Below are 25,545 nucleotides of genomic sequence, written 5' to 3' on the forward strand. Positions count from 1 at the left end.
CTCAAGGCTGGAAAAACATAGGCACAGCACACGATCCTATCAGATACTCTGAGTCCTGGCAAACCTTGTACCAGCATTGGGCTGTTTAGGGCTTTGCTTTTAGCTGCATTTCTGTTCACAGGCTTACAGCAGTGTTTCAAAATATTCACTTGTGGCCAGCTAAGCCAGACTCGTGTTAGAAGGCACAAGGAGAGGGATAGGAAAGGGAAGAAATAAAGTGGGGAAGGAAAACACTTGAGGAAGGGGGGCAGCAACATGATGGTGGTGGTGATGACAAAGTTTCACATCCCAGCTGTCAGTGTCATCTGGGTCCCTCTTTCTGGCCTGGTCAGGACATCTCCCAGGATTAGGATGAAGTAGGTCCAGCATCCCAGGAGATGGTGGGGATGATAGCCATGATGGTGAAACTCACTCCTTCCTCTTGTCTTTCAGTCAACCAGCATGGTGGTTGCCTCATCCCCATTTCCCCCCTTCCTCCCAAAGTTTTTTCTTCTAAAGGAACCAAGAAGGGAATGATGGGTGGAACAGCCCATCCCCTCATTTTTTGTCCACCAGTTGGGCCTAATTTCCGACGCACCAATTTTGGATAATGGATTTCCAGTCCCATACTTTTCTTGTTTACCAGGCGTGATCTTAACACAGCCCTTGAGTTATATCAGAAGACCTTTTTCTTTGGATGAATTCAGTCTTTTGCTCTCCCTTTGGTATCTTTTCCCAACAACATTTATTGTTGTAGGTTATTGTGACACTATGAATATTCACTCACTCTTCACAGTTTGTACAGTCGATCATACAATTAGGGTAAATTTGTAGGCCCCAGTTATCACAACAGATGTAAAGGGGCTGAGATAAGGGTACTTCAAGAGCCTTTACCTCACTCTGTATGGATCTTGGAAGAGACTGAAGGAGCTCTGTGTTTCCTCAGGTTACCAGAGGGGGCCTTTCCCCTGTGAGCTCTCTGGGATGTATAGGTCTGGTGGTACAGCCAAACACTTCCAGATTATGGAATTTACACAAGCTATTATGTGATTTTTTAAATTTATTTATTTATTTATTTAGGTCTGCAAAGCTTTCAAGTCCAGGAGGTTGAAGATCTAGTTTCATGGTTTCATCCCATATTCTCCCCCTCTGCCATATTTGTATTAAAAAAAAACAAAAACAAAAAAACCTAGGAAATTCCATACAAAAATGTCTACTACCCTCTCTTCCTCCTAATCCTCCTAAAAACAATTATGATGTCTATAAAACATAAATCAGCTATTGATGGCTAGGTTGGGTGGCAGTATGGGGAGCTGCTAATATTTGTTTAGTTATATTAAAACAAAAACTTCTTTTAGTGACATCAGTACACACTTCATCCACCCCAAACCTTAAATACATGGAAAAAATTAAGGGAAAAGTCTCCAGCATTCCTCACCTTCACACTGCCTATCAGTATTAACGACAGGTTTCAGAGTAGCAGCCGTGTTAGTCTGTATCCGCAAAAAGAACAGGAGTACTTGTGGTACCTTAGAGATTAACAAATTTATTAGAGCATAATAAATAATAATAAATTTGTTAGTCTCTAAGGTGCCACAAGTACTCCTGTTTTTTTATCAGTATTAATACACTCATCATAAGGTTTTCACTTCCATCTCCAAGAGAAACCAAAAAGCAACACATCTCCCAACTTAATCAAATGCAGGTTTTCTTACACAACCTTAGTGGTGCTGGAGACAGAGTGGGATATCTCTACACCAAATTGTGAACTCCATTTGGGTTGTAACCCCCATGTTGTGCTATGAGCTGGACCCGTCTAACTTTGCCCAATACCAGTCTATTACGATGTGTTCCCAGCAGCTACTCTGCACAGGAAAGGTGCTTTGCCACCTCATTGAAGGACTGTTACTGAGAAGCCATCAAAGAGCAATCTAAGGACATCAATTTTGAGTGTCTGTCAACTACTGGTCAGCCCAGTGGAACAATGGATTTTCTAAACAGGAGTGTCAGCATGCCTGATTTATCTGCAGCTTCAGATGAGAAGGCACATGGCCAAAGGGGGAGAGACGCTCCCCTTTGAAAAGCAGGGGCAGACCACTCCCACATGTAGCAGAACTAGCTGGAGAGAGGGAAGGCAGGAGGAACTCTGCCCAGGATAAAATCCTGACAAGACCTTGGACCTGCAGAAAGTGTGAGATCAAATAAGGCAGGTGCATCTCAGGTTTTTGTTGTTTTGCAAGGATCTGTGCAACCCTAGTGTGTTGGTTTTGGAGTGATGTGACTGCAGTTAAGAAATCCCTTTGCTAAACCTGGGGTTCCTTGATTTCCTGTCACATTGTCCCCAAAGGGCTAAACTAGAAGCCAGAGCGACCACAGCTCGGGTGGAACTCGTTGGGAGTGTGTGTAAGTGACTAAGAGCTGGGGAGGTCTGAGGTACTGGTTTCAGAGTCTGAGGTGGCCGGACTGTGGAGTCCCATGCCTTAAGGAAGGGCTCAGCCTGGACATCCGAGCTTGGGGAGTGCACTCTAGAGAGCTAGAGCTAGGACTAGACTCAGCCCAGGCTGCTCAGTTTAGGAGCACATGAGATCTAGAAGTTGGGTATCCTCGCAACAGACTGACCATCCATAGCGGGGCCAGGATTAGATGGGACAGTGATCTCGTATTCTCTTGCATCAACAGATGGAATGTCTGACTATGGTCTAACTGGAAAATTAGTCTGCCTTAACTTTGCTGAGCTGGCTGTGAAGGTTTTGCATGAGTTGGCTGAAGGTGGAGGATGTATTGCTCTTCAGCATCTATTAAAGGTGGAAGTGAATGTCTTATGGTGCACTGGGGTGTCTTATCGGTCATATTGCAGGTGATGTGAAGGCCCTTTTCAAGTCATTTGTCACCTTCAAGCTGTCTATGTTGCCAATCTCTGTAACCATGGGATCTAAGGACTGAGTGTGAAATCCTGGCCACACAGAGGCAATGGCAATAATAAACTTTCCACTCACTCTTCCCTCAGACGTTGTGCTCCAGAACAACCCCCCCTGAGAGAGCTACTTGTCTGAGATTCCCAATAAGCTGTCATCACTTGAATTTGTCACCAGGGAGCACTAGTATTAATTTCAGACTGCTTGGAGCGCTTGCCAACTGTCATAGCCTGTGTGGAGACACATTGGCGTTTCCTTTATTTTCTGTCAATATAAAGAAACATAAAACTAATTTGAATAGCTGTGAACTACTGAGACTTTCAAACTATCTACTGAATAACACATGACCAGCAGAAATGCAGCACAAGTAATAACTCAAGAAATGCCTATAGATTTCCTTCCTGAGGTCCCTCTACTGCCAAATAATGGCCTGAAGATACCCCACTTAAGTCAATAATAATATTTCAGTGGTATTTGGATCAGGGCCTGAAAGAGGCAGTGCAATCTCTGTTCTTTGTTTAAAATATTTTGTACCTCATCATAGGGTTTCATTCTGCTGCTCATCACTGTAGTATCCAGGGCTGGCTCCAGGCACCAGCTTAACAAGCAGGTGCTTGGGGCGGCCAAGGGAGAGGGGCAGGTCCCTCTAGGAGCGAAGGACCTGCCGCTGAACTGCCGCTGCCGATCGCGGCTTTTTTTTTTTGGCTTGGGGCGGCAGAAATGCTGGAGCCGGCCCTGGTTGTATCTGAGCACCTTCCACACTAATTGTTGATAGTCAAGTTCCTAGCTAACTTCATGGCAACTCTGGCCCTTCTCCCTTTCTGGGTTATTGAAAACTGCTTGGGGCTTGTGTTTTTTTTAAATTGGGGTGGGGCTGGGTAGGAGAGGGAGGGGTGGTTGCGGTGAGATTTATCCTTATTATGGTGGAAAAGCTTTATCAAAGGGGAAAGTTTTGCAGCGTCTCCTAAACTCTGGATTAATCTAATCTAATCTCCTCTGGAAGGTCATTCCATTGCCAGCTCTCCTGAAACAAAAATGCTTTGTCCCCAACTCTCCACCTTCATTCAAGGGAGGGTCTTTGCTCTATGCATTGTCCCAGCTGAGTGCAACTGGTTTTGGTTCATTACATTTCATAGCTTCCAAGGCCAGAAGGCACCACTGTGATCATCGGCTCTGACCTCCTGTAGAAGACAGGCCAGAGAATTAACTAAATTAACTCCTATGTGAACTACAGCCTTTTAGTGAAACATCCAGTTCGGATTTTAAAATTTCTTTGTAACAATTAATGTCATTATTTTGCTGAGCTTTTTAGTACATGGATGGAAACTGGAACAGGGAACGTGGAGTGGATAAAAACTGAGCCTACGGACCACAAGGCGGCAAAGGCTGAGACTGCAGGGCTGGGGTAGACTGTCCCCCAGGTTGGGGAGTCTGGGGTGAGCTAGGCCTACCTACACTTTAGATAAGAAAGACGCAGGTAGACTTTGTTTTTTCCTGTTCTGCTTTGCTCCTGCTGTTGGGATTAAACAATACTTTGTTTTACAAAGGCTGTTCTGGGTCACTGTTCACACACCGGCTGCGGCTCCTGAAGGGGAATCTTGCAGGGTAGCTGAGTCCAGTCGGGCCCTGCTGAGCGATCACAGTTGGTACTCAAAAACAACAGGGAGTCCAGTGGCACCTCAAAGACTAACAGATTTATTTGGGCATAAGCTTTTGTGGGTAAAAAACCCACTTCTTCAGATGCATGGAGTGAAAATGCATCTGAAGAAGTGGGTTTTTTACTCACAAAAGTTTATGCCTAAATAAATCTGTTAGACTTTTAAGGTGCCACCGGACAACCTGTTGTTTTTGTGGATACAGACTAACATGGCTACCTCCGAATAGTTGGTACTCAGGCATGCTGCACTTGGGGAGAATTGTGAGATTCCGCCCCAGAGAGGTGAAGGCTCAGGCTCTGTCACCTGGAGGGGTTGCACTTGGGGAGACTGAGAAATGTCAAAGGTGAAGCTAGCCCTGAACTGCGATAGGGACATTTAAGATCACTTGGACATTTTAATACATGATTTGTATTTTGTTGCCTAAAGTGCTTACTACACACCAGCAAGTAACCTTGGTGTTAAGATTTTCCCTGCAAATAGTGGGGGCAAAAAGATACGCAGGGAAAGCAGAGCTGAAAATCAGATTTCAGTTAAAAATGCAGAAGTATAAGCATAAAGAGCCTGACATTTGAACTGAACTACGCTGAACTTTCCTGTGACATGTACAATTAGATCTTTGTGTCTTTTTTTTATGTGCTAATATTCATTTTATTTGTCTTGGTAAGTTTCACAGTAATTACTGTGATAAACTTTATATACTGATCATACACATTGTGTGGGGACGTTCTGAAAAGGACTGGACTCATAGCCAGACTCTCAGTGTGTAGGATATCTGTAAATCCCCATGTACTGAGAGGATGCTAGTAGTCATCCTCAGTAGACGTTCTTGATGGTTCCCCCCTTGGAAACTAGATCCACTGTTCAGACAAAAAACCCAGCTTTCACAGTAGGGTAGAACTGAGGGTCAGTTAGCAGACTGAATGTTTGTCTAATCATTAGAGCAGAAGACTGGGAGTCAGGATTCCTGTTCCTGGCACTGACTTTGAGCAAGTCACGTATACACCCTGTTCCTCAGTTTGTCCTTCGTTTATTAATATCTGTAAAGCTCTGGAGATCCTTGTATGATGCTGGAATCTGCAGTCTAAGTGCAAAGTATGATACAATCTACCATTCCAATCATCTTTGGTATTTCTTTTATTGTTACTGAAGGTATCTGTGTTAGAAGCAGGTCTTCCCTGACAGCCCAGTGTTTTTTCCTGTTTATCCCAGAAATGCAGTCAACGCCCTGTTTATTACAGCAGTCTGTTGCCATGGCTTGATTGTGACATCACAGATGCAGCCCTATGGCTTCATTGAAGGATCTGGTAGATGAAGGAGAAGATGAGCTGCGTGGGAGAAAATACTTCTTTAGATTAGCAATTGGCTTGAGCCACGCCCCCAGATCCAAAGACCCCTGACAGTTGGAGCATTCTAATCTGGATCTGATCAGGCCCATCTCTAGTTTCAATGCATATGTGTATTTTAGTAGCAAGGGGAGCTAAAGGACACAGATGTGGGCTAGCTCCTCTGCTGGTGTGAACCGGAGCGTCTCCATTTAAATCAATGCAGCTGCGCTGATTTATGCCGGTGAAGGATTTGGCCTCCCTGGAATTCTAAGTTCAATACAACTTAAAGTTTTCACAAATTTAGCAGTGTGTCCTTAAAGGATTCACCAGGCATAAAAATCCTACTGTACCACCCTAGGATTGTGGGGCTGTCGAATACTTTTAAAGGCATAGAAATGCTTTTTTCCCCTTTTGCATGGAGAGGGGAAAAATAGTTTGGGGCAAGCCTGTAAAGCAGGGAAAGCGATTCAGTCCCTTTTAAAATAACCCTGAAACACTACAGTGATCTGAGAGTTCATTCCTAGAGGAGGTCAAATGATCAAGTATCCAATTTATCCTTCTTAGCAGGTGTCGGAAGTTTGTGGAGCTGGACTCCACTGGGGACTGGGGGAGGGAAGGCTCAGGGGTGCCAGATGTAGTAATTGTTCACAGCTGGAAGACTGCCGGGCTTTCCAAAAAGCACAGATTTTGATTAAGAAACTGGCAGATCGCAGGCAAGAAACACGCACCAGCTCCCTTCTCTAGGTCTGGGGTTGTGCATATGCATGGCAGACCAACATCAAAATTGGTTGTAACTAATGTTTTTGATCCAGTTGTCCCAACATCCATATGTTCCCTTTGTTTTCTCATGCCCTCAGCCCTCTAGTGCAGGACAGCAGGGAAAGCATGACCATGAGTTTTTACCAAATATCTAATTGACTAACCATAATGGTTAAAAAGGTGCACTGCCCCTGCTATAGGGAGTGACAATACATCAGCACTGAGGAAGTGATGGGTGAATGTGCTCGCTCCACTGTACATTGCTGGATCATTTCCACCCTTCCCAAGTTGTCAGGAGGTGAGTAAGTGGGTGGGAGAAAGAATATGAGAAAGAAGCTGTGAGCCGTCCATGCGTGCTTTCATGGGAGAAGAGACCGATGATAAGCTACTTTAATTCAACAGTGTTGAAATATGTACGTTGCTTGTATTCCAAAGCGAAGGCCTTTCTAGTTCAGAAAAATTACCTCAAAATTCTCAGTGTGGCTACAGTGACTCAAACAGATGCGTTGTGTGCAGTGATAGCGACACCACTGTATTTTGCACTGTGGGGAGTAGTGACAACACAGTAAAGAAATTGCCACGTGCGAGCTTTGCCTGTTGTGTTTTCAAGGTTGTGAGGATGGGTATCACATTATTTATTTGTATAGAAGTTCAGTTAGTGTGATGATGTAAAGTGAGCAGAGAAGTGGCTATGCTAATACCTGTGTTAGGCCTCTGAGCATGTGCAGTGTGAAGTAGGTCTGATCGTTATTAATTTCATATATGTATTGTGGAAGTGCCCACGGGCCTCAGTTACGATGTGGATCCATGTACGAGTGACCTGTACAAATATAGAGGAGGACATGTTCTCTGCACCAAAGGGTTTACTATTTAACCAGCAAGAGGCAGACTACAGCTCAGCAAAAAGTCTGAGGTTCGCAGCTCTAGTTGTGTTTTCATTCAAAAATTTTTTTGACCTGCTCCCCATCCTTTTCTGAAATTGCCTCAGCCAGCATGCTCCACCACTGCTGCCACGTTGTGGCTTTCCGCTGCCCAGCCAACAGGAATACTTTTAGGCTCAGTGTGAGCTATGTGTGTGCGGCGGGAGAAGTATCCAATCCAGTGGTGCCTGTCCTGGCTGACAGCTCCAATTCTCTGCTCTGGGGCGAGGCTCTGACCTCTGCTGTAGGTCTCCTTGGGCTAGGAGCAGGGATTGGCATGGTTCCAAAGGCCTGAGCAGTCTCCACGGGCGTTCGGCGCTTGTGTGGTTATAAAAGTACTCGTGGGCTTACTAAACTCTGCGAAAGTCACTTGCCACACACTTCAAAAGGCAATTAAAAGCAAATGACTTCTGTCCTGGAGCAGAGGATAGAAGAACATAAGAATGGCCATACTGAGTCAGACCAAAGGTCCATCCAGCCCAGGATCCTGTCTACCGACAGTGACCAATGCCAAGTGTCCCAGAGGGCGTGAACCTAACAGATAATGATCAAGTGATCTCTCTCCTGCCATCCATCTCCACCCTTTGACAAACAGAGGCTAGGGACACCATTCCTTACCCATCCTGGCTAATAACTATTAATGGACTTAACCTCCATGAATTTATCTAGTTCTCTTTTAAACCTTGCTATAGTCCTAGCCTTCACAACCTCCTCAGGCAAGGAGTTGACTGTGCACTGTGTGAAGAAGAACTTCCTTTTGTTTGTTTTAAACCTGCTGCCCATTAAAATAATTTTTTTTAAATGTGTCTTACGTATTTAGATTCGAGGTTTTTAAAACAGGAAATTCTAATTTTGTTGGACTATTGATCACATTAAAAAGATGCATCCAAACACTCGTACCACACCCTATACCTGCTTCCACAAATCTATCAGACAACAGGACCACTAAGAATTGCACTTGCCAGAACACGGTACCAGTAGGAGATGGTTAACACATGACATGTCTTTATTCTGGAAAGTGGCTAGCATGGTTAGATGCTCTGTGGGAATAATAACTAAGGAGCCAGGCGCCAAGGCAGAAGTGGGCAGAGCTTGCTGGGGAGCGGGCATGGTTAGGACAGCAGGGAGATGCACTGATTCTCTGCGTTTCTTGGGCAGCCTCCATTGGCAATGTTCTGGCAGAGCTTCCTGCAGAGATTAGGTTTCCACTGGGGAGGGACGTTTTAGAGGGATAGTGGGTGGGGTTATCAGCCCTTGCCATCCCTGCAGGGAATTCTCATCAGGCCCACCTGGCGCTGGAATTTGCTCTACTGGGAGTGAATACAGCCCATTGTTAATAGGCATTTGGGATAGGTCTCACCATAAATATAGATAGTGGATTTACGGATGGGAGAGGTTGGTGGAGATCTTTGTGTACCATGGGGGTGCTTTGTCGGTGCTTTTTGCTATTTTGGTGGCATAAAGCACCCATGAACCTGCTGGATCTGACCATATGAAGACCCCTCCCCTCCGTATAAGGGTGGTGATCAGTGAAAGAGGGTGTGGCTGCGACATTTCTATACTCTGGTGGCCTACAATTACCAGAGTGGTTCTCAAGGCCTTGAATTTAAATGCAATAATTTAAAAGGGTGCCAGGCCCAGAGGGTGCAGCCCACAGTTCTGAAGAAGCAAAGGCACCATGTAGCTGAGCTGCTAACAAAACAAACACAAAATGCAACCACTCATTAAATACAGCCACTGCTTGAGAGGCCTGGAGGGTAGCAGGTCTTGTACCTATATTGAAAGAAGGCTCTAAAGGTGATTTTGGGAATTCTAGACCAGCATGTCTTACATCTGTACCTGGCAAATTGGTTGAAACCGTAATTAAAAACACAGTAGCAAAAGGCTGGAGATCGTGATCTGATCGTGTCTAACCAGTACAGTTTCTGCAAAGGAAAGTTGTGTCTCATTAATCTCTTAAAATGTCTTGAACGTTTGGACAGAGGAGAACTGGTTGACATCATTTATTTAAACTTTTAAAAGTTTTTTTGACGAGGTCCTGCACAATGGCTACTAAAAAAGCTAAGTAGTTATTGGGTGAGAGACAAAGCAGGGTCACTGGTCAAAAACTGGCAAGTAGACAAAGCACAAAGATTAGGATTAAATGGTTAATATGCATCATGGCAAAAGGTTAACATCAGGTTCATCAAGGTTCCATACCAGGTCCTGTGTTCATCAATATTTATTAATGATCTGGTAGTACCGAGGTAGCAAAATTTGCAGATGATAGTAATTTAGTAATTTAAATTTGTCAGGATCAGAGAGAACAGTGAGGAATTTCAAAGAGACCTTAAACAAGATAGGTGAATGGACAACATGATGGGAAATGAAATTTAATATTGATAAATACAAAGTAATACACATTGGAGGGGAAAATCTAAATACTTAGAACTCTGCTAGGTATATAAATTAATTGTATTAACTCAGGAAACTGGTAAGGCAATAATTCTTCACATAATGCATGATTAGACTGTGGAACTCCTTGCGACAGGATGTAATTGAGGCCAAGAACTTAGCATGATTCAAAATGGTGTTGGACTTTTAGATGGATATCAAGAATATCCAGTTATCCTCATGAATGAAAACAAATTTTGCAAGGGATATTGAACATCGTGATTTAAGTCAATCTCTAAGTATTAGAGCCCAGGATTAGATCTAATGCAGGAGGCAGATTACTCCACATCTGCCTATTGTGTGCTTCCTCTGAAGCATCTGGTTCTGGTTACTGTTAAAGATAGGACACTGGAATAGGTGGAGCTTGGGTCTGATCCAGTCTTGCAACTCTTATGGTCCTACGTTGTTCTTTATGCCATAGATAAGCCATGCAGCTGGATGGCCTCAGGATCTGAATGGGGGCATAAAGTGAGGCATAGTCACCTTTGAACCCCCCGCGACCATGAGTTTTACTGAACACATTTCAGATGCAGCCTAAGATCTGGGCACCTGTATTTGTGTGTGGTGTGTGCATTTCTTTATTTACAAACTGCCTTAAAGTGGTGATAGAGTTAAATCCCCGAAATGCATATACAAACAAATCAAGCTTTCAGAACATTGACTAGAAGTCCTGTGCAGCTAGAAAGTCCACAGGGAATGCCATGAGGAATGCAGCAATCAGGGCATACGCTTACTATGTTAATAACTTTTTTTGTCTGTATCTCAAGAAGGGTTTATTTTGGCAACTGTAGCAGCGTGAAAAGAAAACGAATGTTCCAGTCATACATATTGCATATCTTTCCTGATCTGGTGAGAGCTGCCCGGATGGGCCAGGGCAGGATCATTTTCCTGAGAACTAAATTCAGGCCTTTTCCTTCTATTTAGTAAGGCTCTGGGTGAAATTTATGGAAGTCAGCGAGAGATTCCCCAGCTATGACTACGGAAAAATGGTCCTGGATGCCCAAACGGGCTTGAAAGCAGATCAGAAATTTGAGGACAGCTCTTTGCAAGTGGAGTCAATTCCAGGGGAAGATTTTGGGAGAGCTTTACAGTGAACCTAAGCTTGGGTTATGGCTTCTGTGCCAAAAAGGTGGGTTTTTATTACAATGGGATAACTAGCCCAAGTTGGCTCTGCTGGGGTAAAATCCTAGTGGAGACAAGGCGCTCTCATTTTTGCTGCGAGGTATCTTGGGGGAGGGTGGGGTAATGTTGATCTGGCCAGCTACCTCATGTGAGAAGCTACAGAGTCTTGTTTCCTAGGACTTTACAGCAGGATAGCTACCATGCGTTAATTATCCCTCTATAATAACCCCCCTCCTTTTTTTGTTTTGTTTTCCCCACTGAAGACAAATCATACATCTGACAGACACCTGTCTGCCTTCAGTGATATGTAGCTTGAACCTCAAGAGTGTCTGCTAGAAATTGAGCAGATGGGACTGGTAAAGTGCTTTTTTTTTTTTTACCAGAGATGCACCCAATCTTCAAAATACATGACTTGAATCCAAAGTCTGGAGTTCAGAGGTGCTGGTTTGGTACAATCCTTTAGTATGGGCAGCCAAAAACTCCAGACTTAAAAATGAATTTGCCTGAAATTCGGGCGCTCAGGTCTGGGGTTGTGGCTTGGAGCCCATTTTTACAGTACATATTGTCCTTGCTACTGTTTAGTGTGCTTGTTAGCATTATAACATGATCATGAGCACACCAAACAGTATAATGTTCAGAGTGATTTGTCAGTTACTGCAGTGTAGAGGAAATACGCTGTGAACCATCGAGTGGGCCTTCCTGTATTCTGTTGCAGAAGCCACCAGAACCTAGCAGAGTAGCCTTGTGTGGATGTAGCTGGGCCCTGTCTGTCTTGTGTATAGCTAATAAACCCAGTTACATGGAACCCAGCTTGGTCCATGTGGTTTCTTCATATTCATAATATTGTATAAAGAGCAGACACAACGGCCATTTTAGAGCAATGCTGGTATTTGAGATCATCTGGGAACAAACTGAATGCATTGAGCACAACTTGGATGGCGTGAATCTTTCCTTCTTCTTTTGTATGGCTTGGGTAGATAGCAACGACTACAAATGTATATCTAAGTTTGATAGCCAGCACATTGCCGCAGCAGTGAGCTGGTGCATGTCCTTCAGGCCTCCGGCAAAAGAGCGAAGGGGACACTCAGATATGATGTGCTCCATTGTTTGTGGTTGGTGACCACAATCCTATACGGGTGTTTGCCTCATTTTCCATTTAAAGAGGGTTTGTCCACGTCTCCCATGAGATGTCCCGATGCGATTCAATCTGCACCAGTCTCTCCTGCGTCCCAGCTTTCTTAAATGTGTCTGCTCTTCCCAAGCAGATAGGGGTTGATCCAGAGCCCACTGAAGTTAGTTGAAAGACTCCCATTGACTTCTCTGGCTTTTGGGTCAGGCTTATTGTGCTCATGTGCTGGGCAGCATTTGCCCCTAAATCTTCAAGGGAAAAGTTAATCTTTCCCATAAACAAAGGAGAAGCCCATGGAAGAAACGTATTTCCATTTGCCCTCCCCAGCTCTACATAATACATTTCATAGATTGTTCCTAGGGGCTGCCCTTGCCAAAACTATTGTGACTTACATGTAGGTCAGAGGCATTGATTAGCCCTCAAACCTTGTTCCATGAGGAAGACAGTTCCTAGTTTAACAGACTCACTCTTAACCTTCTTTTTTTTATATATTTCTAATGACATTCTACAGCTCAGGGCTTTACAAATATGGCTTCTTGACTGAGAGCAAGAACACAGGAAGTCAGCAATCTGCTGGGGCCAGATCCTTTGGGCCACAACTGAATAACTATGGAGCACCCATACTGACTCTTCCCTGGACTTTAATGGTCCTCTAGCCTCCCAGAATAATTAGAAAGAACAATGAACAGTTTTCTTCTCCCAGGAGACACTCATAAAGACTCCTGACTGTTAACGCTCACAACTATAAAATACTCTTTCAGCTGCAGTGTAAATCCAGCCGTGTTAAGAGTTTATTCCTTCCCGTGTTATGCACAGGCTTTGAAGAGCAGGGGGTAGGTTGCGAAAAGCCTAGATATGCTGTAGATGTAACTGATTCTTGAGAGAGCATAACAGTGAGTCAGCGTTGCCGCTCAGGTAACTCTCATTGAGTGTTTGCCATCAGTTCACTCAGGTGTGTGCGAGTTTTGCCTCTAGCAAATAAACAGAGCTGTCAACACATCACAGCAGCCTTTTGGAAGAGGCTCAGTTAGCCTGCTGAAGACCTATTGTGAACATTTAGGGTGGAATTCATCCCTGTGCAGTAGCCCAGCCCAAGGCCCATTCAACACTTAGGTCCAGTTGGGGCCTATTTTGAGAGTTTAAGTGATGCACAGGTCTCATGCTAGCTCTCTGCATAGGGGTGAATTTCACCCATACTGAATAGATTTCCTCCATGGCATGCAGGGGCTTTTCCATGTGTGGGGCCCCTGGCAGGGTTGAGGAGCAGTGTTGCAGAAGCAGCACCTCCATTCTGGCAGCGTTCCCTTGGAGGTTCTATTGACAGATCAGCCCCTCTGCACCCTGCTGCCCTGCAGGACCGTGTCTCACCCTGCCTGGAGATGTAGGGAAATGTTATCAGTTCAAACCCGGCTTGTCTTAGTCATGCAAACTTCCTTTGGACTTCACGGGAGTTCTGTGTGAATAATACAAACAGGCCTTTGCGCATCAGCAGGTTATTAAATGGAACAGAAAAATAAGTATAGACTAGAACAGTTGTCCAGCATGGAGTTGGGGTTTTGCATTTTCCTCTGAAGCATCTGATTAGAAGCATCAGTGTTAGAGACAGGATAGTGGACTTAATGGACCTTGGGTCTGACCCAGTCGGGCAGTTCCTATGTTTAGAGTGCTGACGGTTATACAATAGAAGAGGAAGAGCTTTCGCATAATCATTGTACAAACTCTCTCTATATTAAATAGGAAAAAAAACCTATCCTCATTCAATTGACTGATCCTAATTAAGGCCCTAGTTCAGCAAGGCAATTAAGCATGTGTCAACTTAAGTCCTCCATCTGGGGGGACTTGCTAGAAGTTGGGCAAGTGCTTCGCCACCTTGCTGAATAAAGGCCTAAATGTTTTGTTGTTCAGCAGAATCTCCCTATCCTAGAATAGGCATTGTGGGTTTTTTGTTTTTTTTTTAAAGGGGCAATTCTCCAGTCCTTACTCTGGCATAATTCCCATTGACATCAATGTAGCCACCTGAAAGAGGACTCCTGCTTTATCCATTTCTCAGCAGTAATGTAGCGATACCAAGGTCGTGAACCACGGACTCGTTATAGAGTTGGCAAAGAAGATGCTGTAGTTGAAATATAAATAATCATGCAAGCATTTAGGTACTGTTTAGTGGGTTTTGCCCCCCTCCCATCTGCTGCCCTTGCAATGTATAATAAATGGGTAATCATTCTTAATTCCCTTTCTGGTGTTTTATATCTCAATAGCACATTAACTGCCAAGTAACTAATGCTCTGTGGACTGCTGGAACTACACACAAAAGCTATAAGAATGCTTGTGAAAAGCTTTATCTTGATCAATGTTTATATAAAGAAAGCCACTTAAAATAAGTTATTGCAAATATTAAAAAAAAAATGTAAATCACCATGTTAACTGTAAATGATATCCCTGTGCATTGCTGAGTTATTTGTGTTCCTTCCTTGCAAAGATTTTCCTTTGTGGGCTCAGTTAAACTTCCCATCATTGCACTAAGCCTTGCAAGGGAATTTCTTTCTAACGACTGGGCAGAGCTGAAATGTAGCTGTGAAACATTGCAAATGCTCAAAGGTGATGTCCCAACAAAAGTGGCATGTGTGTGTTTGTGCTGACTTGAATTGAATGTTAATGCAGACTTAAATCACGATTTATTTGTCTATTTTCTTATGATGGCATCTATTTCATGAAGCGCAAGTTTGGTGTCTTGTGGATTTCACTCAGATTGTGTATATCATCACTCTAGGAAGTGATGAATGATTAATCTTTAAAGGGCCACTGCCAAGATAATAAATCATAGATACTGTATCTATGCTACAAATATTACCTTTGTTTATCCGAAATAAGAGAATTAAAAAAAATCTAATTAATTTGACACTATTTAAGGCTGTCATTTTCGTGTGCGTTTGTAGTCACTCTTTTTCTGATTTTCCTGAGTAGAATACTATTTGGGCTTCCTGCAGTGTAGGTGAATGGTAAAATGTAAACCCATTTAATTCCAGTTTCTAAAAATGATCATGAAAACACATGTATTCATTCATGGCCAAATAGAAAATACATTTAATGAACATTATTAAAATAAGTGGAATACAAGACGTACTATTTGAAATCCTGGCACCACGGGGCCATGATTTCACCTATTGCATGCATACATCTGTGTATGACAAGAAGAATGCCATTCCACTTCATGTGCAGAGAAAATACTGTTATGTGTATCTCTGATGCTAAAGGGGACACAAAGCAACTTAATTGCACTTCAGTCTGCAAATGGTTTCCATATCATTGTTACCAGAAGCATATATGAATAATTTATCTAACTAACGTACTTCTATAGCCCCCATTTTTGTAGAATCTGAGTCCCTAGCCATCTTCAATGCCCTTATCTTCAACACCCATGTGTGGTAAGGAAGTTCTGTTATCCCATTATACATAGGGAATCGAAGGCGCAGAGAGACGAAGCAATTTTCCCAAGGTCACAAAGACGGTCTGTGGTGGAGCAGGGACTCGAATGCAGGTTTTCCCGAGTTGTAGGCTAGTGCCCTGACAACTGGAACAGCTTTCTTCAGAACCTTCCTTAGGATTTAAAATGTCCTCCTGGACCACCCTTCTATCAGAAAGTTTTGTTTACTTAGTGCATTTGAGTAAACTTTGTGTGCAGCATGAATGCCTCCCTGAAGCAGATTGGACGCTGGAGACCAAGGGGACATAGGTGCTGGAACTAGGGGTGCTACCACACCCCCTGGCTTGAAGTGGTTTCCAACATATACAGGGTTTACAGTTTGGTTCAATGGCTCTCAGCACCCCCACTATACAAATTGTTCCAGCACCTCTACAAGGAAACACAGATGGTAGAAGGCATTGGGGGAAGGATTGTGTGTGGGAGGGGAATTCTGACTTTGGAAATGGGGAAAGCATGCCCCTCCTCCCCGCAGGGACCTTGCTCATGGTATATTCCATTGGATGAACAAACTTTCATTGGCTAAATCTACTAGCAGAATGCAGCAGAGTGTGTGTGTAGGACAGAGAGTGTATGACGATTGGACAGTGAGAGGAAAGGAATAAATTGAATTTGAATATGTAGTGTTGCCAACTCAAGCATTCAAAAATCATAAGATTGGCTTAAAATAATGAGATTTTAAAAATGCATACATTTGGGGTTCTGATTTGCCTTCTGGTTTCTGAAACTTTTGGGTGCATCTGAGTTTGTTTTTTAAGCCCTTTCTCTCCAACTATGAAAGATAAAAAAAAAATTACTTTTACCAAAAAAAAAAGCTGAGATTCCCACTTACTCACTTGACTCCAACAGCTGGGGCTTTGAGGTAAACCCCAAATATCATGAGACTCGCAACAAAATTGCAAGAGAGGGCACCACTGAATACAAGAGGCGGCAAGGAAAGAGGATTACATCGAAAATGCTGGGTGGGAAGGGAGAGAGCAAAACAGGAAAAGAAATCTGAGGATGGAGGAAGAGAAAAAGAAATATAGTAAGTCAGAGAGAGGCAGAGGAGAGGAGAACAATAAGCCAAAACATAGAGGAGGATGGGAATGAATGGAGGGAGAAGGGAAAATTCAGAACAAAAATGTTAACTTATTTCTATGTAATGTACAGTTTAATATCAGAATAAGAGCTAGGCAAATAATAGTCTTATAGCACTGTCCATCCATAGGTCTCAAATGCTTTACACAGGAAGTCAGTATGAGTTTTCCCCTCTAAGGATGCTCCCTGGGTTATGCGAGACCCGACTTACACAAATTCGCACTTACGGAAAAAGTTCCATAAGCCAGAAATAGGATTTTCGAGTGGTGGAAATTTTTGCGTAACATATGGGTATACGTTTCCGACTTACGCAAGGCTTTCCAGAACGGAACGATTGCGTAAGTCGGGGGGGGGGCATCTGTATATAATGGGGATAATGAGGCACAGAGAGGGGAAGTGGCTTACCTGGCATCACCCAACATTTTCTGTGAATAGTTGCTTGATTTTTAAAATGAATGTGCTTAGGCTGTGCTCGTGTCCCATTTGCACCCCATTGCTGTGAATGTCTGTGAGACTGATTTCACTGGCAGGAATGTATACAGGAAGTGTATTCCAAAGCAGCATGTGTGAAGATTCAAGGAAATGAAATTTTAAATTCACACCGGAAGCTCCGGCATGCTCTTCTCACTAGGAAATAGAAACAATACCGTGTGACTTATCTGGCCACAACAACTAAGTAACAGTTTAATACTCATTATTTGCTATTTGTATATTCACAGTAAAGCATTGGCCACTGAGCCATAATGTTAAAAATTTGCAAAATGTTAGGGATGAATTTCACCCCTATGTTTACCTATGAGCAACCCCAAGGCCTATGCACCTTAAACTCTCCAAACGGGGACTGACATGGGGGTTAAGTGGTGCACAGGTTAGCTACTGGCCCTCTGCATGGGGTGAATTTCACATAAGAACATAACATAAGAATGGCCATTCTAGGTTAGACCAAAGGTCCATCTAGCCCAGTACCCTGTCTTCCAGCAGTGACCAATGCCAGATGCTTCAGAGGGAATGAACAGAACGGTAATCACCAAGTGATCCATCCCCTGTTGCCCATTCCCAGCTTCTGACAAAGAGAGGCTAGGGGCACCATCCCTGCCCATTCTAATAGCCATTGATGGACATATCCTCCATGAATTTATCTAGTTCTTTTCTGAACCCTGTTATAGTCCTGGCCTTCACAACATCCTCTGGCAAGGAGTTCCACAGATTGACTTTGCATTGTGTGAAGAAATGCTTCCTTTTGTTTGTTTTAAACCTGCTACCTATTAATTTCATTTGGTGACCCCTAGTTCTTGTGTTATGAGAAGCAGTAAATAACACTTCCTTATTTATTTTCTCCACACCAGTCATGATTTTATAAAGCTCAATCATATCGCCCTTTAGTCATCTTTTTTTCAAGCAGAAAAGCCCTAGTTTTATTAATCTCTCCTCATATGAGGAGACACCTTAATGAAAGAGACATGGTAGCTGAGGTAATATCTTTCATTGGACCAACTTCTGTTGGTGAAAGAGACAAGCTTTCGAGCTTACACAGAGCTCTTCTTCAGGTCTGGGAAATGCTACAACACCACTACATATCCTATATGTATACATTTGGATAATGAATACCTTCAAGGAAATCACAATCTACCTGCAGATGTTTTGTGAGCAAATAAGAGGATGAATTCAAATATTCACTGTAAGTCCCTCAGTTGTAACCAAAATGTTACAAAATTATATACTGTTATTCCACAAATCCCCTCAGAGGGTCTGAGCTATCTGCGGGCATGTTTGTATATGTCATGTTGTGCATTTTAGGCCTGATCCTGAAGCCTTTGCTCACCTGTTAAAGGTCAAACAGTCAACATATTCCAGCCAAATGCAGGCTTCGTGCTGGTGTATAAGGAGGTGAAGTGATCTGAAGGATCTGGGACCTAGACCGTTAAGGATCTATAGATAGCAATCATGCCAATCCGCATGATGAATTTCACCCCAAAGTGAGTTGGCAGCCAGAGCAGCACATGGTGCATAGGTGCAGTATGCTTTCAGGAGCTTTCCTGCTTCAGAATGTGGGCACATGCACTTTACGGAGGCTGAAGTTTTGGAGTAGTTCTCATGGGGCTGCTTCGGGACTATAGGGATCAGGGTTGGGCCCTAATAAAGAGCCCAGTCCTGTTTTCAAAGGCCCTAGGATTGGGCGGTAGCGCTATCCATTTGTGTCCAGTGACCTCAATAACATATCCCTTTATGTTCATTTCATGAGAGACTGCTCCAGAATCGTTAGTGGCGATGATAGCGGAGGCACAAGAATCTTCTGCTCACACCAATGATGGTGCTCTCCACTCCCTCTGCATTGGTGCACAAGGACAAGGCAGCAGGGAATCAGGGTTAGGGAAGTTGTCAGAATCGGGACGTTTCTGATGTAGAAAAAAAGCGTATGCACTCTGCTTATTTGATTTCTATTGTTTTACGGGTTTTCTTGCAAGATATATTTGCTGCTATAAACATACTGCAGCTTGTTTTATTTCTAATCATCTTTTGGTTGCAGTCTGTTTTATGTAAACAATTTGCCAAGCCTCTTCGGGACGTTGAGTTATTGTGCTAACTTCCTAATTACTTCGCTTTTTTTGGCTCTCTTCTTGCATGGCAAGAAAGATTTAGTGGCCAGGAGATATTAACTCACTTGCTATACTCTCCAAGTTTCTGGGCTTTGGTTAATCATTCCGGCAAAGTATATTTTATTGCTGAAGGCTGTTGACATTGGATGCTTTCTCCAGCTTTATGTGATTGTAACTAGTACATTTAATGATGCGATAATGAACAAGAAAGGTGGAAGACACATTTCTTTGATGGCAATTGCTTTTCAGCTTTGGAACCTGATTCAAAGCCTGCTGAAATCAATGGGTGTCTTTCGACTGACTCAGGGTTTTGGATCAGGCCTTGAAGCTTATATCAGAAGGACAGGGACTCGGGGCTGCGTGTTTGGTTCCCATCACTGTCACTGACTTGTTTACGACCTTGACCTCTCTGTGCTTCAGGTTTTACCAGTCTGTGAAATCAATCTAACAATACCTGACAGGCAGTGGGGCAGCTCCAGAGTTATACAAAAGAGGATGCAGAATATTATTGCTGATCACACTAGATTTAACACTGTAACTTCCCCCTTGTGCCAGTCTCATAATGCTTCTGCCTGGTTCTGTTCTGCAGTTCTGCTCAGGACCTTCACTTTTAATATCAGCTCTGGGTGTATTCGTCAGAGTACACAAAATGTCTTTGAAATGCTGGTTCAGAAAGCCTGTCTCAACCTGAGTAATATTACTGCAGTTCATTATTTGCGTTCTTTCCACTAGCTGAAAGTGGGGCTCCATTGTCCTAGCCACTGTGCAAACATATAGCAAGAGACCATCTTTTCCTGGGTAGTTTGCAGTCTAAATAGACAGGTAATGTGTGCAAAGAGAAATTGAGAGGTGATGTGACTTGCCCAAGGTGGCAGAGCAGGTCAGTGGCAGAGCCAGGAACAGAACCCAGGTATCCTAGGTCTCAATCCAGTGCCTATTGGACTGTGCTGTGTAATACTTGTTAACCCCTTGGACCACTCTGTTAGTAGATTGATAGGACATCAGGATCCTCCTTTGTCCATGATACAGTGGCTCCTAGATATCCCTCCCCTCCTTTCCCATCATCTTCACAGGTTATCGTGGTATTGTACAAGAGACATTGTACTGTAGTTTGCAATAGATGGAGCATTTTGGGAAGAGACTGGGATGGCTGTCCTATTCTGGGATGGGTCTGTTGTGACATGGAGTACTTGGGGTCCTGTGTTATGAAGCCTAATGGGAGAGAAAAAAAAGGTCTCCCTCCTCCTGCTCCCTCAGATTAATCTAAACCAGCACACCTGTTCTGCAGGGTGAGCAGCAGGGGAACCAGGCTTCTCTCTGTGCTCAGACAGAGGTGGATGTTTCTCACTGTGCAGACAAAACCATTCACTTGGCTGAGACAGAGGGGGGCAGGGTTGTATCAGGAGAGGCCAGACGCACCACCCTCTGTGGCTGAGTTTCAGCTGGGAATCGGGATTGATTTCTTATGAAGATAGTGGAGGCAGTAGATAGATACTGTGAGCAGTGAGAGACCCATGCTGGCTGTTGTTTAATGCCAGTAGGGAACGGAAAGATTTGGGTCCATTATTGGAAGAGGGCCATCTGCTCAAAGTTGCTTTTGGGGTTGGACCCATCAGGACCCCCACTCAGTGAGCTATGGAAGTGGCCTCAATCCATTGGTTTTATGCTGAGAGCAGCTCAGTCGGACCAGAGAGTCTGGGTCATTGTCTGTAGTGTGTGTAACATTTCACACTGATTGAGATCTTCATGTTAACAGGGAACTAAAGAAGTGCTGAAAATCTGTCCTGTTGTCATCACAAAGTCCTGTGTTCAAAGTACTGCGGCCGTTCGAATGGGGATGCATTATCGCCCCAGTTTTAAACACCCAAACTCAATGGACTATGCAGTAAAAAATGTTTACTTTTTTTGGCTGGGGTCTATTTTTAATAATCACTATTATATAGCTCTCCACTGGGGGGCTTGGTGCTTTAGACGTGTAAGAAGCCAAAACGTCCTTGGCCTCAGGAGTTTATAATCTAAGGCCTTGATCCTAAACCCCCCCACAAAGGTGCTTAACGTTGTGTAGGTGAGTGACCCATCAGCCTCAGAGTTAAAGCATAGGCATAAACTGCTTGCAGGACTCGGGCCTAAGGTAACACAGGGTGAAATTCACTATGCAGAGAGCAGCATAACACTCCAGTCTGGGCTTACATGGCACCTTGTGCTGGCCTTCTTCACAGGAGGGAATTTCTCAAAGGGGCTGTTCCTGCACCATTCAGGTGAATGGGAGTTTGTTCTATTGATGTGAATGGAATCAGGATTGAACCCACAGAGAATACTGTCACCAGGCTACAGTAGCATGTGTGGGGAGGGAGAACGGGGAGGAAAGACTGTTCATTGGATAGCATGCTCTTTACTTGAGGGCAGCAGATCAGATCAGTTGTCTGTCTTTTTCATACATTTCTGGTTAATGTTTTCCTAGCTGCTCAGGTGCCGCCATGGGAGCAGGTGGAAGCAGTGCTAGGAAGCTGTGGAACAGAGCGTCAAAATGGAATGTTTTGCATATGCTGAAATGCCTCCTGAAAACTCACTTTTCAGCAGCATTGTCTACAACACAGGAGTGTTTACACTTTAAATAACCCTCCCTACCAATAACTAAGCCACCAGGCTGCACCTGTGTCTGGACTGTGTAGCTGTGGGACTGTATGTCCGTAATCCATAGTTTACTTCCTGGTGCATGTGATATCCTTGCTTACCATTTCCACGGCAAGCTCTTTAGGGCAGAGACCAGCCTCCTATGCATTTTCTCTGCAGCCCCTAGCACAAATCGTGGTCCTGGTCCTGAAAGGTACTGAGCCCACTGAAGTTGATCCGACTAAACTCTGCTTTTGCTTTGTATTTTATACATAGGTGCTTACATTGCTTGTGAATATTCATTATTTCCTAGGCCTGAAGTGAGGCACAGGCCTTGTCAGCCCTCTGCGTTGGGGTGAATTTCACCCATTATGCATTGTCTGGGGGGACGGGTTGGATGCATAAACAAAAGCTGAGATATGAATTGCCAAAGGCAAAGGATCATTATGTTGGGCAACAAAAGCAGATGCTATGACAAAAATAACACATAAAGGCCCACAAAAGGCAGAAAATCCCATCTTCCTGCTGGCTCTTTGGCCTTTCCATCCAGCGGAGGGAGTACAAGGGCAGTAGATAGCCTCTGGGAAGGAGATACAACAAAGAGCAAATCAGCATAATCTCGGCCCTTGGCTACCTTTAGAACCCTGACTTGCCCTTCCTTGAATGCCATCCTATTGTGCTGGGACACAATGGAGGAGAACCCCACAGTGACACTGAATGAGTTACAACGCCAACATCTGTGTGACTGTTCCTTTAATGGGTAATGGAGGAAAGGCAATACCTTACTGATAGCCATGGTAGGGCCAGGGCAATCAGGGAGAAGTTGCTTCTTTAATATTGGCACTTCCTCCCTACACATAGGATCATAGGGTCAAGCCCTGCAGTCCTTACTCTGGCAACACTCCTACTGAAGTTAATAGATGTTTTCTGTCCCCAATTTCCTGTGCAGTCATGTTGTCTATTCGCCTGCTAGTGAAGGATTCTTCTTGGCACTACATGCTTTGTTGAGCTCAGTTTGAAATGGCCCACGCAATGGGTGATATGATGCTCTTTGAGCTGGGATCGTAATGCCCCTGGCTTTGATTAATTGTTTTCTCCAGCTGTGTTGACTCACTTTTCTCCTGTGTTGACTCACTATCAAACTGCAACCCAGTTTGATTTACGGGAAAGGCATTCATCAATAATGGATTTTTAAGACCAAGAATGCCCCTTATTTAAATTGATATTCTTTAAGATCAAGTTGAATACAACTGTCTGCAGTCCAGCAGGATGTATTTCAGCTTCCCTCAGGTTGTTCACTCTAGGATTGGCTATGATGGAATGGCAGTGAATGGATGTTTCTCTTTAAGTGTCTGCAAAAGCAATATCATCATCCCAGACATATAGATGAATAGATTTTAAGGCCAGAAGAGACCATTATGATCATCTAGTCTGACCTCCTGAATAACACAGGCCAGAGAATTTCACCCTGTAATTCCTCCTTCAAGCCCATACTTCTAGGTTGAGCTAGAGCATTTATTTCTATATTTATGTATTTACAAAGACATCGAATCTGGAACTTGGACTGATACGTTTTTCTTTCCATAGCTCAATGTTGATACATTATCAAAGATACTAAAAAGAATCATTTTTGCAATGTTATTTGCATTTATGTAGTACCATCTTTCCAATTATCTTTAAGCACTTTGAGATGCTGCTTATCAAAGACTGAAGAAGCCTGGGTCATGTGCACAGTGGCATAATCAGCTGTATGTTTAGAAATTATCTGTTGTATTATGTATCATACTCATGGGACAACTTCCCAACTGACCGTGAATGCTACTTCTTGCAACTTTCAATCTTTTTTTTTCACTAAGGCTAACATTCCTTTTAATATTCTAGCCTGCATGAACTTGTTGGCTGGTTGATTGAAGTGAGTTTCCTTTATGAATTTAAACATCACTATTTACTGATGTACAAAGTTATTCCTGGCAAAGCTTCTCTCTGGCCAACATGCTATCACAAGCTAATTATTATAATTTGACCTAAAAATGTTACATGTTCTGGAAGCTCTCTCTGAGATCGGAGGGAAATACTTTGAGTTTTTAATCCCTCGGAATACCATCCAAAACCAGTGAAAAGCTGATGCACTGATCTGCCTTTTGATCTTTGCTCTGTGGGACTAGAATAAAATTGCTGATCCATGACACCCTCAATTTGTCAGGAAAAACACTGCGTTTTTTATTTGCTTGTTATACAACTCTTTTCGCCAATTTGATCTCTCTCTAAACCTTTGTATCCCCTTGTGAGAGAGCCGCACAGGATCTAAAATTAAGAGTCTGAAAAGTCATTCATGTATAGAATCATAGACAGTATGCCAGAAGAGACCATTAGATCATCTGGTCTGACCTCCTGTGTATCACAGGCCATCGAACTTCACCCAGTTACCCCATGTATTCAGCACAACAACTTGTTTGACTAAAGCACATCTGCCAGAAAGGCACCCAGTTTTCATGTGAACACAACAAGAGATGGAGAATCTACCACTTCCCGTGGTAAAAGGTTGTCCCCTTGTTTGGAGAATCATAGAAGTTAGAGATGGGAAAACATCTAGCTTGTCCTGTCAGTGCAGGATTGCTCCCGATGATGTATTTTTGAATACTTCATCCGTTTTGTATTAAAAATTCTGAGAGAGATGGCTTCCATTGTTTCCTTTGAGAGATTATTCCAGTCTAATGGAACTCACTGACTGGAGATTTGAACTGATTCAGTCTAAATTTACCTTTCCTTTATTTCATCCCATTAGCCCTAGAATAGTTATAACTCTTATGGTTTATTTATTTGTATTGTGTTAGTGCCTGGGGGCTGCAGTCAGGAATCAGGACCCCATTGTGCTGGGGACTGTACAGACACAGAACAAGAGAGACCACTCCTTCCCCAAACAGTTTACAATCTAAATAACCCCCATCCCAGCCCGGACCTTGTGCAGCCCCAAAAGATCCCTTTGCCTCATTGCGGGCTGCACCCTCCATATCCCTGCATAACTGACGTCCAGGAAGCAGCAAGATGCACTTTGAGAGGACTGAATAATACATAGCACTGTTCCTGAGAACAGCCGGTTCATTCAGAGCTGCCAGTCCTGCAACCGCAGGGGGCTCCCTCTGCGACAGCAACAGGTTGCCGTGACAGTGGGCTGAGATGTTAACATCTCATCTTCCAAGTTGCTTCCTGCTGACACAGACAACTTGAGTCTGCGGACACAGTCCCACCTGGCCCCCGTCTAAACCTTTCCCTTCGCGTGGCATGGTAGAGCTGTAGCTTCAGGTTAGGAGAATGTTACAGGAGTGATCTGTAACATAGAGATGTCTGTATATACATATATATGTAAAAAGTTACTCGAAAAGTACCCAGAGATGGTACCATTATTTCCTGTGGGTTTTGTAGCCTATGCCTCTTGGGATGGTAAATGGCTTTTTGTGGGCAGCTCAGAACAGGGAAGATGGCCATTCTTTGAATCTTGGAGCTTCCTGGAATGGTTTGCACCTGCAAGCTTGATCA

Source organism: Chrysemys picta, chromosome 5 (genome assembly GCF_011386835.1).
Source record: "Chrysemys picta bellii isolate R12L10 chromosome 5, ASM1138683v2, whole genome shotgun sequence".
Lineage (NCBI taxonomy): Eukaryota > Metazoa > Chordata > Testudines > Emydidae > Chrysemys > Chrysemys picta.